General features: G+C 45.6%; 1 long non-coding RNA gene and 1 other non-coding gene across 2 annotated transcripts; both read left to right on the plus strand.

Annotated features, from left to right (window-relative positions):
• The first annotated feature begins 1098 nt into the window (after nucleotides 1–1098).
• On the plus strand, nucleotides 1099–1261 carry LOC114677295 (U1 spliceosomal RNA). Its single transcript, XR_003728573.2, has one exon. It is a non-coding gene; the product is annotated as a U1 spliceosomal RNA (small nuclear RNA).
• Nucleotides 1262–1276: 15 nt separating this feature from the next.
• Nucleotides 1277–17372, plus strand: LOC144339990 (uncharacterized). Its single transcript, XR_013415645.1, has 3 exons — nucleotides 1277–1518; nucleotides 2455–2501; nucleotides 16627–17372. It is a non-coding gene; the product is annotated as an uncharacterized LOC144339990 (long non-coding RNA).
• The last annotated feature ends 2279 nt before the right edge of the window (nucleotides 17373–19651 follow it).

The following is a 19651-nucleotide window of genomic DNA, read 5'->3' on the forward strand; positions in this document are numbered from 1 at the left end:
GCTTGGACAACCCCTTTTATGGACAGTGAACTGTGGCGTTTTGGGGAACCATCACTACTGAGGAATGGAGTCACCGCAGGGCTTTTATTTTTATTTTATTTATTTATTTATTTTGAGACAGAGTTTCCCTCTTGTTGCCCAGGCTGGAGTGCAATGGCGTGATCTCGGCTCACTGCAGCCTCCACCTCCTGGGTTCAAGTGCTGCTCCTGCCTCAAGTCTCCCAAGTAGCTGGAATTACAGGCCACCATGCCCAGCTAATTTTGTATTTTTAGTAGAGACAGGGATTCACCATGTTGGTCGGTCTGGTCTCGAACTCCGGACCTCAGGTGATCTGCCCACCTTGGCCTCCCAAAGAGCTGGGATTACAGGCATGAGCCACCGCACCCAGCCAATCGCAGGGCTTTTAGATCTCCGCCTAGATGAGGGCTTGTATGTGCACGTGTGTGTGTTTGGTATGTGTGTGTGCATGTACATGGTACGTGTGTACATGCATGTGTGTGACACATGTGCATAGTGTATGGTATGTGTGTGCCTGTGGGTGCACATGTATGTACATGTATAGTGTGCATGCATGTGTGTGGCGTGTACATATGTGTGTGCATGTCTGCAGTCTCCACCTTGGAAGTTCACATCTTTTGAATTTCTTTCTTTTTTTTTTTTTTTTGAGAGGGTCTCACTCTGTCATGCAGGCTGGGCTGGATTGCAGTGGTGTGATCTCGACTCACTGCAATCTCCACCTCCTGGGTTCAAGCGATTCTCCTGCCTCAGCCTCTCAAGTAGCTGGGATTACAGGTGCCTGCCATCACACTGGGCTAATTTTTTATATTTTTGGTAGAGATGGGGTTTCTTCATGTTGGCCAGGCTCATCTCGAACTGCTGACCTCAAGTGATCCACCTACCTTGGCCTCCCAAAGTGCTGGGATTACAGACTGAGACACCAGCCCCAACTTTTGAATTGAGACACTGGCCCCATCTTTTGAATTTCAAGTGGCCGCAGGCATTAATGATAGAATGTGAATACAATTTCATTTGTATTCATATGGAGGTAAAGTGCCTCTGACCTGTCCCCATGGTAGGGAAAAAAGATTGGCCTGGAGATACTTACCTGGTGGGGGAGATACCATGATCACAAAAATGATCTGCCCAGGGCAAGGCTCATCCATTGCACTCTGGATGGGCTGACCCTTGCAATTTCCCCAAATGTGGGACCTCAACTGCGTAATTTGTGGTAAAGGGGGACTGTGTTTGTGCTTTCTCCTAGTAATGAAGGAAAAGGAAAAAGAGACTGTCCTGGAGAGATGAGGACTGAGAAACCCAACCCAGCCCCTGGCTCCAAGGAGTCCCGGCCCAGCCCTGGAGACAGCCCTTATCAGCTGCCATCCCAGCTTCCTGTTTTTCAGTGGGCTGGGGACTGGGGCTGAAGGAACATCTGCTTCTGTTTATTCTTCCCCTTTATCTTAATGGGTTCCCTGAGATGGCTCCCTGGGACACCTCTCACCACTGCTCTGTGTACTCAGGTATGTACTGCTCTCTGTCCTGGCTAAGACCCAGGAAGGGAAGGAGGAAGCATGGAGAGGCCAGAGACTTGGTGCCCTGTGATTAAAGCTAGTTACTAAACAGGTCCGGGACTTAAAACTGGACCCTAAAGTCCATGTGGAGGAGGGAAAAAAGGAATACAAGGCGAAAGACTCTCCTCCTGAGAGTGAGAGCAGGACACGGGCAGGTTGCTGGAGGCAACCTTAGCGGCTAAGAGAAATACAATTACGGCCGGGCGTGGTGGCTCAAGCCTGTAATCCCAGCACTTTGGGAGGCCGAGACGGGCGGATCACGAGGTCAGGAGTTCGAGACCATCCTGGCTAACACGGTGAAACCCCGTCTCTACTAAAAAATACAAAAAACTAGCCGGGCGAGGTGGCGGGCGCCTGTAGTCCCGGCTACTCGGGAGGCTGAGGCAGGAGAATGGCGTAAAAACCCGGGAGGCAGAGCTTGCAGTGAGCTGAGATCCGGCCACTGCACTCCAGCCTGGGCGACACAGCGAGACTCCGTCTCAAAAAAAAAAAAAAAAAAAGAAAAAAAAGAAAAATACAATTACTTTTCAATTTCGGTTACACCTAGGCTAATAACCACAACTGGAAATTCTTGTTGGGAGGAGGAAGTTTTCTCTTATTAAGAGATAATAGAAAGTCATTCACCCTTGAACCTAGAACAGTCAACTTTAAACTGAAAGAACTTGACTCCGCTCAGGCCTCTGCTAGCCTGCAGTGCTTGTCTGCACCTCTGTGCAGGTTAGAAAAAGGCGCTCCTTTGTCCAAGCAGTCACAGCCCCCAACTTGGCAGGTGTCCCCCTCCCTATCCCCTTCCCCAGCACCCTGTGACAAAGACAACCTGGCATAGTTACATCATCATAGCAGCTTTCTCTTCTCCCTCACTAACACTTTCATTACCCTGGACAGCTTAAGCTCTGAATGGACCATCTCAGAAGCACAGAAAAGACTCGCAGGTGAGAAGCTGGAAGGGCTTTCAGCATTCCCTTGGTCCAAAGTCCCTGCTCCAATTCACTTCATGATAAGTCTTCTGGTTGAGTTTTAAGAAAGCTTTCTCCTCATATTCTGGGTCGATCAAGATCATTCTAAACTATGATTATTGGCAATTTAGAATCAATGAGAAAGGACAGAGCAAGACTCTGTCTCCAAAAAAAAAAAAAAAAGGCAGGTGCGGTGGTTCACACCTGTAATCCTAGCACTTTGGAAGGCCGAGGCGGGCAGATCACCTGAGGTCAGGAGTTCAAGACCAGCCTGGCTAACATGGCGAAACCCCATCTCTACTAAAACTACAAAATTAGCTGGGCATGGTGGCACATGCTACTCAGGAGACTGAGGCAGGAGAATTGCTGGACCTGAGCCAAGATCGCACCACTGCACTCCAGCCTGGGCAACAGAGCAAGATTCCAGCTCAAAAAAAAAAAAAAAAAAAAAGGGAATGAGAAAGTTTCCAGATTGTACTCAAGGATTTCTTTCCCTAAATTTTGCTTAATACCTATTACCTTAAAGCATGGTTGTTTTTAAAAATGTAGATATTATCAAGTTCAGTGCTGCTTAAGGAGTTTTCTTCTTTTGTAGCCAAATGGTCAATAGATTATGGTGGTTCCAAGCGTGGGCTTTGGCATCAGAATGATTAGAGTTCCAATTGCTAGCTCCTCCTCTTGCCAGCTGAGAGGACCTGGGCAGTTTACTTAACTTTTCCACACCCTGATTTCCTCATCTGTAAAATAGGGATAAGTAACATAATCTACTGTAAAGAATTAACATGTGAATTAAATGACGATGCATGGAAACATGTGGCCCAGTGCCCAGCACTTGATCAACATTAGCTACTATTAAGCTAATTTTAAATAGGTAAGGAATGTGATACCATTATTCTGTTTTCTTTTTTCTTTCTTTCTTTTTCTTTTTTTTTCTTTTTTTCTTTTTTTTTGAGACAGAGTCTTGCTCTGTCACCCAGGCTGGAGTGCAGTGGCACAATCTCAGCTTACTGCAACCTCCACCTCCAGGCTTCAAACGATTCTCATGCCTCAGCCTCCCAATTAGCTGGAACTACAGGCACCGCTACCATGCCCGGCTAATTTTTGTATTTTTTTTAGTAGCGATGGGATTTCATCATGTTGGCCAGGCTGGTGGAATGTGATACCATTGCTCTAGGTAATTGAGAGGATGACCATGTTTTCTGCCCCTTGGAGAAATGGTGGGTCCCCAGTCTGGGGCAGGGAAAGTGAGCCTGGGCCATCAAATTGTGCCAGAAGACAAAGAAGTGTTCCAAGACGGCAACCAGCTTGAAGGAAATTTTACTGGCCAAATTTAGGTCAATCCGAACATCAAAATAAATACTCAATATAGTTGGTAACACAATTTTTTTTTTTTTTTTTTTGAGATGGCGTCTCGCTCCATCAACCAGGCTGGAGTGCAGTGGCACAACCTCGGCTCACTGCATCCTCCGCTTCCCAGACTCAAGAGATTATTCTGCCTCAACCTCCTGGGTAGCTGGGACTGCAGGCACGCACCACCATGCCCGGCTAATTTTTGTATTTTTAGTAGAGACGGGGTTTCGCCATATTGGCCAGGCTGGTTTCAAACTCCTGACCACCTTGGCCTCCCAAAGTGCTGGGATTACAGGTATGAGCCACCGTGCCTGGCCTGATAACACAATTTTTAAAACTCTCTAGTGATATTCAAAACAAGGAATAAAGGAAGGGAAATACCAGCTAATAAAACTGAAAGGAATGATAGAATTAGAAATCACTATTTGGAAACCCCCAATTAAATAAAGATTTTTGATGAAACCACTGGACAAAAGGTTATTGCAGAGCAAGATACTCACATTGGGCTAAAGTATTACCTGCAGATGACTTGCAAATTACCAAAGGGAAAATTGCCTTTTTCAATGGAGATAGCTGGTGGTCCTCACCTTACCAAAGTGATCAAACTCAGCCAGGCACAGTGGCTCATGCCTGTGATCCCACCACGTTGGAGACTGAGGCAGGAGGATTGCTTAAGGCCTGGAGTTCGAGACCAGCCTTGACAACATAGTGAGACTCTGTCTCTACCAAAAAATAAAAAATTAGCCAGGCATAGGTGGCACTTATCTGCAGTCCCAGCTACTACAGAGGTCGAGGTGGGAGGATTGCTTGAGCCCAGGAGTTCAAGGCTGCAGTGAGTGAGCTATGATCATGCCACTGCACACCAGCCTAGGCAATAGAGAAAGACCCCGTCTCCAAAAATAAAAATAAAAACAACAACTAATAGTGCAGCTGTTATGCACTTATGCACTTTGTGATGTGATGTAATCTGAAATACTTAATACTACCACCTATGAATTATTCCTGCCATATGTGATAAAACATGAATCTAATCAAGCCTCATGACTTAATGGTGATAGAGGAACAAGTTAAATCCCACCAAAAGGATGAAAAGACAAATGTAAGGCTGGGCGCGGTGGCTCACGCCTGTAATCCCAGCACTTTGGGAGGCTGAGGCGGGCGGATCACCTGAGGTCAGGAATTTGAGACCAGCCTGGCCAACATGGAGAAACCCCGTCTCTACTAAAAATACAAAATTAGCCAGGCGTGGTGGTGCATGCCTGTAATCCCAGCTACTTGGGAGGCTGAGGCAGGAGAATTACTTGAACCCAGGAGGCGGAGGTTGTGGTGAGCTGAGATCACGCTATTGCACTCCAGTCTGGCAACAACAGCAAAACTCTATCTCAAAAAAAAAAAAAGAAAAAGAAAAGAAAAGACAAATGCACAGTGTGGAACGTACTATGAGACAACTAACCTGTGACAAAGGCTGTCTCCCTGACCAAACTTTAGTCAGACTCCTCTGAGCCCTCTTTTCAACTAGGCCTGGACCTTGGCCCCCGTCTTGTCTTTGGTCTGCCCAGCCAGTCTTACAAAGAATCCTGCCAAGTCATCCCTCCACCCTAGCTATCTGATCAAGCACCTCACCCCGCTTCCTTGATATCTAAGCCCTTAGCCTGTCTTTAGCAAGAATCACCTACGCTTGATGTCTTCCATCATGGGTCGATCAAGCTCATTCTAAACTATGATTATTGGCAATTTAGAATTAATGGGAAAGGACAGAGCGAGACTCTGTCTCAAAAAAAAAAAAAAAAAAAAAAAAAAAGGCAGGCGTGGTAGCTCACACCTGTAATCCTAGCACTTTGGGAGGCCGAGGCAGGCAGATCACCTGAGGTTGGGAGTTCAAGACCAGGAAATTCCTGTTAGTAATTTCCCGTCCACTGACCCCTCATCCTGCTCTTTGGCTGTGAACCCCCACTTGTCCTTGTACTCGGAGCTGAGCCAGATCGCACTCCCCTATCGCAGCACTCCTATTGCAATAGTCTTGAATTAAGTCTTTCTTACTGCTTGAGAATAATTTTTTTCTTTAAAACCTGGACACATCAAGAAGTCATTTTTTATGGTGAATTATTTTAGAATAAAAGAAATTAGAGAGACATAATAAATGCATGTAAGATATTTTGATTGGATCCTGGATCAAAAAAAGGAAAAATATCTATAAAAGATATTTTGAGAACAATTGGATATATCTGATTATGGATTGGATATCATAAAATTATTGTTAATTTTCTTAGGCGTGCTAATGATATTGGTTATGGGGAGAATACCCCGAGTCCCACTAAATGCCCACATTTAGGTAACACCTGTATTCAGGAGTTGTATTAGTTTCCTAGGGCTGCGGTAACAAATTGCCACAAGCCGGGTAGTTTGCAACACAGAAATTTCTTCTCTCACAGTTCAAGTCCAAAATCAAGGTGTTGGTGGAGCCATGCTCTGTCTGAAGGCTCTAGGGACGAGTCTTCCTTGCCTCTTCCAGCCTCTGGTAGTTGCTGGCAATCCTTGGCGTCCCTTGGTTGGTGACAACATCAGCAACATCAGGTGGCCTTCTTCCCTGTGTGTCTCTCCATGTCTTCAACTCTCTCTCTCCCTTATAAGGACGGCAGTTATTGGATGTAGGGCCCACTTTAATCCAGTGTGACTTCATTTCGAGTACCTCTGCAAAGACCCTATTTACCACTAAGGTCACATTCAAGGTATCAGAGGTTAGGACGTCAGCGTTTCTTTCATTGGGACACAGTGTAACCCACAACATGAATGCGGTGTCATGATGTCTGACATATACCTTCAAAGGTCTCAGTAAGAAATTCTGTAGATGCGAAGAAGGAGGGGATAGAGAGAGAGAGGGGAAAAAAAAAACTCAATGTGGTAAAATGTTAATTGTGGAATCTTTGTAGAAGGTATGGGGTGGTTGCTGTATTCTTTCAATTTTTCTGTAAGTTTGAATATTTTCAAAATAAAAGGTTGAAGGAAAAACATAGATTCCTGCTAATTCCCCCTCCATAGTCCTGTTCTATTTCCATATGTCTGAGGCAGGGCCCAAGAATATTTTGTTTGTTTGCTTGTTTGATTGTTTGTTTGTTTGTTTTTGAGACGGAGTCTCACTCTGTCGCCCAGGCTGGAGTGCAGTGGCACGATCTCGGCTCACTGCAACCTCCACCTCCCAGGTTCAAGCGATTCTCCTGCCTCAGCCTCCTAAGTAGCTGGGATTACAGGTGTGTGCCACCACACCCGGCTAATTTTTGTATTTTTAATAGAGACAGGGTTTCACCATGTTGGTCAGGCTGTTCTCAAACTCCTGACCTAGTGATCCACCCACCTTGGCCTCCCAAAGTGCTGGGATTACAGGTGTGAGCCACCGTGCCCAGCCAAGAATACATGTTCTTAACAAGCATTACTATTTTTTAATAGGAACTTGCAGGTGCTTCTAATGCTCTGCAAAAGTTGATAAATACTGGTTAATGTTATAAACCCAAATGGATATATTCAAATCCCCTGCAACTTTTTTTCTGCCAACAAACCCTAATTATAAGATGCATTCTTTTGAGAAACAGTACAAATGTATGTAAAACTAAATCAACCAACACAACACACACATACACTCTCACACAAAGATAACGAGTATTTCAGTGAGCACTGATCAATGTAACAGTGTCTAGCAATTTATTATTGGACATATATGTCACAGAAGGGAATTATATCCAAAGTAAATCTATTTATTTTGAATATCCACAGGCTCCAGCTAGTTGTCAGTAGAACGCTTTGTAGCTTTTTTCTAAGTGTGTTTTGCAAAGCATCACGTGGGACCCCAGGTCGGGTTGAGGAGGAAGCACAGTGAACAGGATGAATCTCTTCTATCCCTACCTACCACCTTCAGTGGCTACAGCCCTATTTTCATCTCCATTGTAATATTGCATGTCTGTCAGATACTGTGTTTCTTTAAAAAAAAAAAAAGATTTTGTTTCTTAAAAAGAATTTGTTTACACCACTGGTCTAGTTATTGCCTTTTAAATTATATTTTATTTTGAGACAGGGTCTCACTGTGTGGCCCAGGCTGGAGTGGAGTGCAGTCACACCATCACGGCTCACTGTAGCCTCGACCTCCTGGATTGCTCAAGCAATCCTCCTGCTTCAGTCTCATGAGTAGCTGGAACTATAGGCTTGCACCACCACGCCTGGCTAATTTTTTATTTTTTGTAGAGACAGGGTCTCCTTATGTTGACCAGTCTGGTCTCCAACTGGACTGAAGCAATGGTTCCACTTCGGCCTCCCAAGAGGAGGGATTACAGTCATGAGCTGCCACACCCAGCCTAGCTATTGCCTTAACTGACACATAATAGATATTCAATAAAATGTTTACTGGCCGGCCGCGGTGGCTCATGCCTGTGATCCCAGCACTTTGGGAGGCCGAAGCAGGCAGATCACGAGGTCAGGAGTTCGAGCCATAACATGGCGAAACCCCATCTCTACTAAAAATACAAAAATTAGGTGTGGTGGTGGGCACCTGTAATCCCAGCTACTCAGGAGGCTGAGACAGGAGAATCACTTGAACCTGGAAGGCAGAGGTTACAGTGAGTTAAGATCGTGCCACTGCACTCCAGCCTGGGCTACAAGAACAAGACTGCATCTCAAAAAAAAAAAAAAAAAAAAAGTTTACTGAAGGAATGGACTCCACACGATATCTAGATCAAAATGGAATTATTTTTCTCTGACAATAAAAGCTTTTTTGGTACATTTGTAAAGAGTGGCCCTGACAGGGAAAGAAAGAGCTCTGGCCCCATGACAAGCTTGCTCAGATGGTCAAGCCTCATGCACTTGCCACCATCTGTAGAAGTACATCCTAGCCAGTTGTTCTGTTAACACGCGCTATAAAAGGCAGGGGCTCTGGGCTCTGCCATCAACTCAGTGTGGAGCCGCAGACACGTCTCCAAGGCCCTGTGTGGCTGCATTTCCTCCAATGGTTGTGAGCCACAGGGACCTGGTTACTAACAGTAGTTAAGATCCTGGGATTTGTAATGTCTACTTTATTTTATTATTTTATTTTATTTTATTTTAATTTTATTTTTTGAGACTGAGTCTCCCTCTGTCACCCAGGCTGGAGTACAGGGGTGCCATCTTGGCTCACTGCAGCCTCTCCCTCCCGGGTTCAAGTGATTCTCATGCCTCAGCCTCCCGAGTAGCTGGAATTACAGGTGTGCGGCACCACACCCAGCTAATTTTTTTTTTTTTTTTGTATTTCAGTAGAGACGGGATTTCACCATGTTGGCCAGGCTGGTCTCAAACTCCTGACCTCAGGTGATCCGCCCGCCTCGGCCTCTTAATGTGTTGGGATCTCAGGAGTGAGCCACTGCACCTGGCCGATCTATTTTTAAAAAATTATGTTTGAGAAGATTTTAGGTTATTCCAAAAATAATGTCACTTTAACTAAGTTATTTAGATATTCTTCCTTGTGTAGGAGAGAAAAGGATGAATTTACAGTGAGGAATTATGTGTAACCCTGGACTCCCAGGTGGGAGTAAGGAGCGTACATGATCATTGTCCTTTCAGAAGTGCAGAAAAAGGTGGGAATCGCTGCTCTACAGTGTCTGATGGGGCATCTTGTTTTATTTATTTGTTTATTTAGAGACCAAATTAGAGGCCTGGCACCGTGGCTCACACCTGTAATCCCAGAACTTTGAGAGGCTGAGGTGGACAGATCATTTGAGGCCAGGAGTTCCAGACCAGCCTGGCCAAGAAGGCAAAACCCCATCTCTACAAAAAATTTAAAAAATTAGCCAGTATTAGCCTGCGCGGTGGCTCACGCCTGTAATCCCAGCACTTTGGGAGGCCGAGGCGGGCGGATCACAAGGTCAGGAGATCGAGACCACGGTGAAACCCCGTCTCTACTAAAAATACAAAAAATGAGCCGGGCGCAGTGGCGGGCGCCTGTAGTCCCAGCTACTCGGGAGGCTGGGGCAGGAGAATGGCGTGAACCCAGGAGGCGGAGCTTGCAATGAGCCAGGATCGCGCCACTGCACTCCAGCTTGGGCGACAGAGCAAGACTCCGTCTCAAAAAAAAAAAAAAAAAAAAAAAAAAATCAGCCAGTACGGTGGTGCACGTATGTAGTCCCAGCTACTCGGGAGGCTGAGGTGGGAAGATTGCTTAAGCCCAGGAGGTTGAGGCTGCAGTGAGCCGTGATTGTGCCACTGCACTCCAGTCTGGGTGACAAAGCAAGACCCTGTCTCAAATAAATGAACAAATAAATAAATAAGATACTATCAGTAAAATGCCTACCATGGTTTCTGGCATATTATAAGCACTCCATAAATAATAGCCGCTACTAGTTTAACTTCTTCTGTAATTCAATAATGATCTTTCTTTAGTTATTAACAGATAACATATTTGTATTATTTGAAAAGTAAAATAATCTTTAAAATCTTAAAGCAAGCAATTCCTTCCCCACTATTCCCACCCTTGATTATCAGAAGCAGCCTCTTTTTAGCTTTCACCAGCTTCTCCGGTTTTCTCCGTTGCATTTATTATCTGTTGTCTTCCTTCTTTGGAAAACAAGGATTTAGCTATCATATATCTTCTCTTCCCCTATCCTCCTAATTTGCTTGTGTTGCAATTTCTGGTTTAATCAGTAGCCGGTGTTTATTCTGACAATGCAACCATTATTCATGGCTGAGCTGTGAAGTGTAACATGATTATATTTCCTATCTGGTACAAACTTTTTCTTGTTTTCCCTGAAGATAAATATTGTCTCACTTTGTATTTGTTCAACTGCCTATGTACCTATTGCTAATTCTTCTCCACACTCTACTGGAAATGTAAATCTTTGCTCACTGTATTTAGACATAGCACGTTGTCTGCTGGTTTCATGTGTTTTTCTAGGAGACATCCTCAAGTCCTCCATCACTATCCTCCTGCTCCCAACTCTGCTCTCTTCCCATTTCCTGGCCTTCAAGGCTTCCTCTTTATTTATTCCTTCATTTTCATGGAGTATATCATCCTATAGTTTCCTGAGAAAAGCTGTTTGGGCTGGGTGTGGTGGCTTCTGCCTGTAATCCCAGCACTTTGGGAGGCTGAGGCAGGTGGATCACTTGAGGCCAGGAGTTCAAGACCCGCGTGTCCAACATGGCAAAACCCTGTCTCTACTAAAAATACAAAACTTAGCCAAGTGCAGTGGTGCACACCTGTGATCCCAGCTCCTTGGGAGGCTGAGGCACATGAATCACTTGAACCCGGGAGGTGGAGGTCGCAGTGAGCACAGATTACACCACTGCTCTCCAGCCTGGAGGACAGAGCGAGACTCCATCTCAAATAAAAAATAAAATAAAATAAGGAAGGCTGCTTGCGAGGTTAAAATTTTGAAAGCTTACATTTCTCAAAATGTCTTCATGCTTCATTCACACTTGCATGTTAGCTTTGAATTCATCACATTCCGGCTTCCAGCGTTGTGCTTGAGAAGAGGAAAGCTATTGCCATTTCTGATCCATAGTACATAACCTGCTATTTTTTTTTTTTTTTTTATCCTGGAAGCTTTTTAGATCTTCTTATTCATAGTTGTTCTGAAATTTCACAGTGTTGTGCCTTGGTAGCGATTTTTTTTCCATTCATTGCCTTGGATACTCGGGTAGGCCCTTTCAATCTAGAAACATATGGTCTTCCATTTTAGAATTTTTTTTCTTGAATTACTGTTATTTTGTAAAACATTATTTCCTCCTTTCCATTTTCTGTATTCTCTCTTTATGGAACTCCAATTGCTCAAATGTCAGACTTCCTAAATTGATTTAAAAGGTCTCTGATTTTCTAACTGTCTTTTTCCTATTTTCTGACCCTTTTTCCTTACTTTCTGCAATGTTTTTCAACTTTATCTTCTGACTTTTCTTTTCTTTTTTTTTTTTTTTTTTTTTTTGAGACAGGGTCTCGCTCTGTCACCCAAGCTAGGATGCAGTGGTGTGATCATAGCTCACTGCAGCCTTAAACTTCCAGTCTAAAGCGATCCTCCTACCTTAGCCTCCCAAGTAGGTGGGACAACAGGCATGTGCCACCATGCCTGACAAATTTTTTATTTTTTGTAGAGACAGGGTCTCACTATGTTGCCCAGTCTGGTCTCGAATTCCTAGGCTCAAGATATCCTCCTGCCTCAGCCTTCCAAAGTGTTGGGATTACAGGCATGAGCCACCACACCTGACCTCTTGATTTTTTAGTTTCTACTATCACAGCTCAACCTTCCTTGAATGCTTTTATTAGTTGAATATGCAGTTTTAAGGAACAATATTGGCCGGGTGCAGTGATTCATGCCTGTAATCCCAGCACTTTGGGAGGCCGAGGGCAGTGGATCACCTGAGGTCAGGAGTTCAAGAACAGCAGGGCTGACATGGCGAAACCCCACCTCTACTAAAAATACAAAAATTAGCTGGGCGTGGTGGCACATGCCTGTAATCCCAGCTACTCGGGAGGCTGAGGCAGGAAAATCCCTTGAACCCAGGAGGCGGAGGTTGCAGTGAGCACCACTGCACTCCAGCCTGGGTGACAGAGCAAGACTCTGTCTCAAAAAAAAAAAAGAAAGAAAGAAAAAGAAAGAAACAATATCCTTGGGCAGGGGGATACACTGTGCAGATCCACCTTCAGGGAGCACACATTGACCTTGCTGTCAGCTCTTTCTCGGGACTGCCTTGGCTGCAGCTGCCCTGCTTAAGGGCACACCTATCCCAGGCTAGTCCAACAACTGATCAAGACCAGGATACAAATGCCTGGCAATTTTGGCCCAACCCAGAACAACCCTGATGTATGCTGCTGTATGCTCCTCATGAGTTGGCCAGGGCTTCATGAGTCCTGCATCATCGCTTGACTTCTCCCTAAGCCTGATTCTGTTTCCTCCTCACCCTTTCCGTAACAGTTGATCCCTAAGAAATATCTCACACTGCAAACTGTTTCAGCATCTGCTTCTGCAGAATCCAATGGAGACAATCCTATTCTTATTTTTCATGGACATAAAAATCTACTTTTTTTTTTTTTTTTTTTTTTTGAGACGGAGTCTCGCTCTGTCGCCCAGGCTGGAGTGCAGTGGCCGGATCTCAGCTCACTGCAAGCTCCGCCTCCCGGGTTCATGCCATTCTCCTGCCTCAGCCTCCCGAGTAGCTGGGACTACAGGCGCCCGCCACCTCGCCCGGCTAGTTTTTTGTATTTCTTAATAGAGACGGGGTTTCACCGTGTTAGCCAGGATGGTTTCGATCTCCTGACCTCGTGATCCGCCCGTCTCGGCCTCCCAAAGTGCTGGGATTACAGGCTTGAGCCACCGCGCCCGGCCAAAAATCTACTTTTATCTCTCTGAGCATATGTATTGTTGTGTGGTTTTTTTGTTTGTTTGTTTGTTTTTCTTCTCCTCCCTTTATTGGCTCTCTTCTGTGTAGGTTCTTCTTTTTTTCTGTTTGCTTGTTTTGATCTCTGTCTCTCATGATAGAGACTTTTCACAAATTATCTAGCTGTTTTTTGTTGTCTATTCCTATTTAAGAATTACATACGAAAACCCTGGTTTAAAAAAGATTTGCGTCCAGGTGCGTGGTGGCTCACACCCGTAATCCCAGCACTTTGGGAGCGTGAGGCAGGTGGATCACCTGAGGTCGGGAGTTCGAGACCAGCCTGACTAACATGGTGAAACCCCATCTCTACTGAAAATACAAAATTAGTAGGGCCGGATGTGGTGGCTCACACCTGTAATCCCAGCACTTTGGGAGGCTGAGGCGGGCAGATCACCTGAGGTTGGGAGTTTGAGACCAGCCTGACCAACATGGTGAAACCCCATCTCCACTAAAAGTACAAAATTAGCCAGGCGTGGTGGCGCATCCCAGCTACTCGGGAGGCTGAGGCAGGATAATTGCTTGAACCTGGGAGGCGGAGGTTGCAGTGAGCCAAGATTGCACCCTTGCACTCCAGCCTGAGCAACAAGAGTGAAACTCCATCTCAAAAAACAAAACAGGCCCGGCGTGGTGTCTCACGCCTATAATCCCAGCACTATGGGAGGCTGAGGCGGGTGGATCACGAGGTCAGGAGTTCGAGAATAGCCTGACCAACATGGTGAAACCCCATCTCTACTAAAAATACAAACATTAGCTGGGCGTGGTGGCGCATGCCTGTAATCCCAGCTACTCAGGAGGCTGAGGCAGCAGAATCACTTGAACCGGGGAGGCAGAGGTTACAGTGAGCCGAGATTGTACCACTGCACTCCAGCCGGGATGACAGAGCGAGACTCTGTCTCAAAATGAAACAGAACAAACAAAGCAAAACAAAAAAAAAGATTTTCATGTATGATGGAGTGATTTTAGAATGGGGTGATCAGACAGGGGCCAGTCATTCTTAGGGGATTCCCTTATGATACTTTTCCATGTCTCTTCTTTTGGTGGTCAGTTTTCTAGGGGAGTTCTCTGAACTCCCTCCCCATAGTTATAAATATGCCTACCAGTGTCTAGGAGTCAAATGTGAGGACAGCACGGGTTCACTGGCCGGTACATTGACTTTCATTTCATCCCCCTTCTTTGGTACTAATCTTCCACCTTCAGTTGTTCCTAAGTCCAAAGTTCCTCTAACTCAAACTCCCCATACAATAAGTGGTCCGTCTCTGATGAAGGCTGAGAGAAGGTAGTAGCTTGTTGCATAGGCTAAGGGAAGAATTGCAGGGATTAACTATCTTTTTTTTTTTTTTTTTTTTTTTTGAGATGAGTCTCACTCTGTGGCCCAGGCTGGAGTATAGTGGCACCATCTTGGCTTACTGCAACCTCTGCCTCCCAGGTTCAAATGATTCTCCTGCCTCAGCCTCCTGAATAGCTGGGAATATAGGCATGCACCACCATGCCTGGCTAATTTTTGTATTTTTAGTAGAAATGGGGTTTCACCATGTTGGCAAGGCTGGTCTTAAACTCCTGACCTCAAGTGATCTACCCGCCTCAGCCTCCCAAAGTGCTGGGATTACAGGCGTGAGCCACCGTGCCCAGCCTTAACTATTGCTTAAGAGAACTTTTTATTTTTATTTTTTTCTTGCCCTGTTGCCTAGGCTGGAGTGCAGTGAACCGAGCATGACTCACTGCAGCCTCAATCTCCTGGACTCAAGTGATCCTCCTGCCTCAGCCTCCTGAGTAGCTGGGACCACAGGTGTGCACCACCACGCCTGGCTAATTTTTGTGTTTTTTGTAGAGATGGGGTCTTACTATGTTGCCCAGGCTGGAAGAAAACTTTTAATCAGTGCTCTAGTTTTCAGCCACAGTCATGCCTTTTCAGAAGTTTCTGGTGCCTCCAATTCCTAGGCCTTTGGGGGTGTTTCAGAGGCATGGATTGGCTTGTTTTCTTGGCTTCCCCATTTTGAGACCTTGTACTCTGGTATGTGAGGTTCATTATCTCTTAATCAAATTTCCAGCTTAAACATTTTTTTGATGCCTCTCTCTGCTCTTACCTCTCTTATGGACCTATGCTTTTTTAAAAAAAGTCTCTTGACTCACATTTTAGTGGGTTTTGGGAGGAGGCCCAGCAGTATGCACATGCTCAGTTGGCTATGTTTAATGGGAAGTCCTCCTAGTCCCCAGAGTTTTCAACTCTGGTTTTCTTGAATTAGGCCTCCTCATATAAACCTATGTCCAATTTTAAAATGGAAGTCAAGGAAAAAATATGATTTGATTCACATAGTTTTAAGAACAGCTTTTATTTATTTATTTATTTATTTAATTTATTTATTTATTGAGATGGAGTCTTGCTCTTTCGCTCAGGCTGGAGTGCAGTGGTATGATCTCGGCTCACTGCAACCTCTGCCTCCTGAGTAGCTGGGACATCAAGCGTGCACCACCACGCCCAGCTAATTTTTGTATTTTTAGTAGAGACAGGGTTTCACCATGTTGGCCAGGCTGGTCTCGAACTCCTGACCTCATGATCCACCCGCCTTGGCCTCCCAAAGTGCTGTGATTACAGGCGTGAGCCACCACGCCCAGCCTAAGAACAGCTTTTAGAGATGCTTTTGGCCTGTGTGGCCAGGTATGAATTCTCACTCTGAGTATAATTGTCTGACTGTCATGTGTTGACTGTGTACACACAGCTCAAACCCATAGCCCAGCCTTGTCTCTTCTGATGAAATACCAGTGCCCACAAACAGAAGGTTCCCCTTCTCTCACCCATGGAATAAACAGGAAGGTCTCTTGGGGCTGTGGTCTTGGGGCTGTAGCCCTGCCCCTAATTTCTTCAGACCCTTTACTGAGAACTGAGTCATTGCAACATCACGCTCAGCCAGCTGTCTCAGCACAAGAAAAAGCTTTGCTGTGGTATGAGATTTTGTGGGCTGCAAACTACATCTAGGTCAGCAAATTAAACTCCACAGTGTGGTTACCAATTCCAGCTTCATCTAGCTTAAGGGCTGTCTGATTTCACCCTCTGGGCATTGGCTCTTCTGGTGTTTGGGATATAAGGCCCCTCTGTGGGTGTTTAAGGCACAATATTTCAGGCCTAAACCACTGAATGACACATGCCTAAACCCAGAATCCTGTATTCTCCACCAGGGCTCCAGGGTATGTGAGGGTAACAATACTCCAACCCTGCAGATAATGAGATTTGTGTGTGCGTGTTAGAACCAAGGGGAAAGTGGGGATGTATTTCTTTGATGCTCAGTTTCATCTACCACTTGTATTTCTCTCCTGCCCTTCTTTGACCCTAACAAGATCCAAACCCTTCTTTCTTGCTTCTCTTTTACGGAAGTTTTGAAGAATGAATGGTTACACAACAGATGGCCAGCCGGTCTACCTAGAAGGGCCTTACAAAGGACAGTGCCTCCGTGGGGAAGGCTCGCCCTGGATCAGACGCTGGATCGCAGATTTACCGTGAATGAAGCCCTTGGAGACTGAATGATGTTAAAAATTCAAAAACAACTCAGGAAATATTTATTTGAAGGCCTGCTGTTCTTCAAGTCCCTGGAATACAGATATGAGAAGAGTCACTGCTGCCCAAGAGCTGACTGACTGTGGAGGAAGACCATGCTAGCGGATGACTACATTTTCTACCACCTAGCACCGGCTCCCCCTTCTCCTGGTAATGGTATCTGCAGACAACCTCCTCAGTCTGTGTGCTTTCCGTGGAACTGAATCTACCCCTGGCTCAACAGCTCAGGTACAGCCTCTGGCCTGGCTGCAGCGATTAGTTTAGAGAGGGACTTGTAACCTCATCAAAGCCTGATATTGTTCAGGGTAACCTACTAGATATATTTTGCTAGGATTGCCAATAATCATTTATTTAAGCTCCTTAAATGAGGTTTCCTGTCATTTGCAACTGAAAAAGCTCTGTGTAGCAGGTTGAGTAGTGTTCACCCCCTGCCCACAAAATACGTTCACATCCACCCAGAACTTTAGAACTTTAGAATATGATATTTTAAAAATTTTTTTTGAGACAGACTCTTACTCTATCACCAGGCTAGAGTGCAGTGGCATAATCTCAGCTCACTGCAACCTCAGCCTCCCAAGTAGCAGGGACTACAGGTGTGTGCCACCACGCCCAGCGAATTTTTGTATTTTTAGTAGAGACGGGGTTTCACCATGTTGGCCAGGATGGTCTATCTCTTGACCTCGTGATCTGCCCACGTCGGCCTCCCAAAGTGCTGGGATTACAGGTGTGAGTGACCGTGCCTGGCCTGGTCTTATTTTTAAAAGAGTCTTTGCAGATGTCATTAGTTAAGGATCTTGAGATGCAATCATTATGGATGTAACTTTAGGTGGACCCTAAATCTAACAATTGGTATCCTTATATGATGAGGAGATATCACAGAGAGACGCAAAGACACAGGGAATATGGCTGTGTGAAGAGGGAGGCAGAGGGTAGGGCCATGCTGCCATAAGACGAGGATGCCTGGGCCAGCAGAGGCTAGGAAGGGGCAAGGAAGGCCCCCCCGCTTAGAGCCTTCAGGGGGAGCATAGCTCTCCTGACACTTTGATTTCCAACTTCTAGCCTCCAGAACGGTGAGAGAGAATTTTCCATTGTTTTAAGCCAACCAGCCTGTGGCACCTGGGTAATGGCAGCCCTAGGAAACAAGTGCACTCTAACATGTGAATTCACTCAACAGATATTTATTGGTTCCTAATATGTGTCTGAAGAGGACTTAGTATAAAATCCAGAGAAGAGGGATATGGAGGCTGTAGAGAGGTATTTCAGCTGGGACATTATGAAGCCTAAAGAACTATCTGTCCCACTGCCTTGTATCCCAATGGGTGCCTCTGGAAGGGCCTGGAGAAACCATGGAATTTATGTTCTCTGGGCTCCCTTTTTGTAGGCTTATTTTGTTTCAAGACAGGGACTTGCTCTGTCGCCCAGGCTGGAGTGCAGTGGCGCAATCACGGCTCACTGCAGCCTCAATCTGCCAGGCTTAAGCAATCCTCCCATCTCAGCCTCCCAAGTAGCTGGGACTATAGGCACATGCCACCACGCCCAGATAATTGTTGTATTTTTGTAGAGATAAGGTTTCACCATGTTGCCCAGGCTGTCTTGAACTCCTGGGCTCAAGCCATCTGCCCACCTCGGCTTCTCGCAGGGCTGCGATTTCAGGCGTGAATCCCCCGGCCCGGCCTCCCTAGGCTTTTTGCAGGTCATTCTCCTAATGTATGGATGTCTTTCCTCAGTAAGGACATGAGCTCTGCTTGATATAAATTGAAAATATTCGGCCGGGCGCGGTGGCTCACACCTGTAATCCCAGCGCTACAGGCGAATCATGGCAGGTGAATCATGAGGTCAGGAGTTCAAGACCAGCCTGACCAATATGGTGAAACCCCGTCTCTACTAAAAATAGAAAAATTAGCTGGGCATGGTGGTGCATGCCTGTAACCCCAGCTACATGGGAGGCTGAGGAAGGAGAATCGCTTGGACCCAGGAGGCAGAGGTTGCAGTGAGCCCAGATCACGCACTGCACTCCAGCCTGGGCAACAGAGTGAGACTATCTCAAAAAAAAAAAAAAAAAAAAAAAAGAAAGAAAGAAAGAAAAAGAAAATATTCCTCCCAGTTTGTTCTTTGTTTATAGTGATTTTTGCCTTGCAGAATTTCTTTTTTTTTCTTTTTTTTTTTTGAGAGGAGTCTTGCTCTTGTTGCCCAGGCTGGAGTGCTGCAATGGTGTGATCTCAGCTTACTGCAATCCCTGTCTCCCGAGTTCAACCCAATTTTCCTGTCTCAGCCTGTCGATTACAGGCAATGTGCCAGCACAGCTAATTTTATATTTTTAGTAGAGATGGGGTTTCTCTATGTTGGTCAGGCTGGTTTCGAACTCCCGACCTCAGGTGATCCGCCCACCTTGGCCTCCCAAAGTACTGGCATTACAGGCATGAATCACCCGGCCCAATTTCTATTTTTCTTTTTTTTATTTGAGACGGAGTCTTGCTCTGTCACCCAGGCTGGAGTGCAGTGGTGTGATCTCTGCTCACTGCAAGCTCCACCTCCCGGGTTCACATCATTTTCCCACCTCAGCCTCCTGAGTAGCTGGGACTACTGGGGCCTGCCACCATGCCCGGCTAATTTCTTTGTATTTTTAGTAGAGACGGAGTTTCACCATGTTAGCCAGGATGGTCTCAATCTCCTGACCTCATGATCTGCCTGCCTCGGCCTCCCAAAGTGCTGGGATTACAGGCGTGAGCCACTGCGCCGGCCCCAATTTCTATTTTTTACATAGTCAAATTTATCAATATTTTTTACGGCTTATGGGTTTTGTTTTGGTTTTCTGAACTCTCTGCTCCTGTGCTTTTATCTAGTA

This window comes from Macaca mulatta, chromosome 3, assembly GCF_049350105.2.
Source record: "Macaca mulatta isolate MMU2019108-1 chromosome 3, T2T-MMU8v2.0, whole genome shotgun sequence".
Taxonomy (NCBI): Eukaryota; Metazoa; Chordata; class Mammalia; order Primates; family Cercopithecidae; genus Macaca; species Macaca mulatta.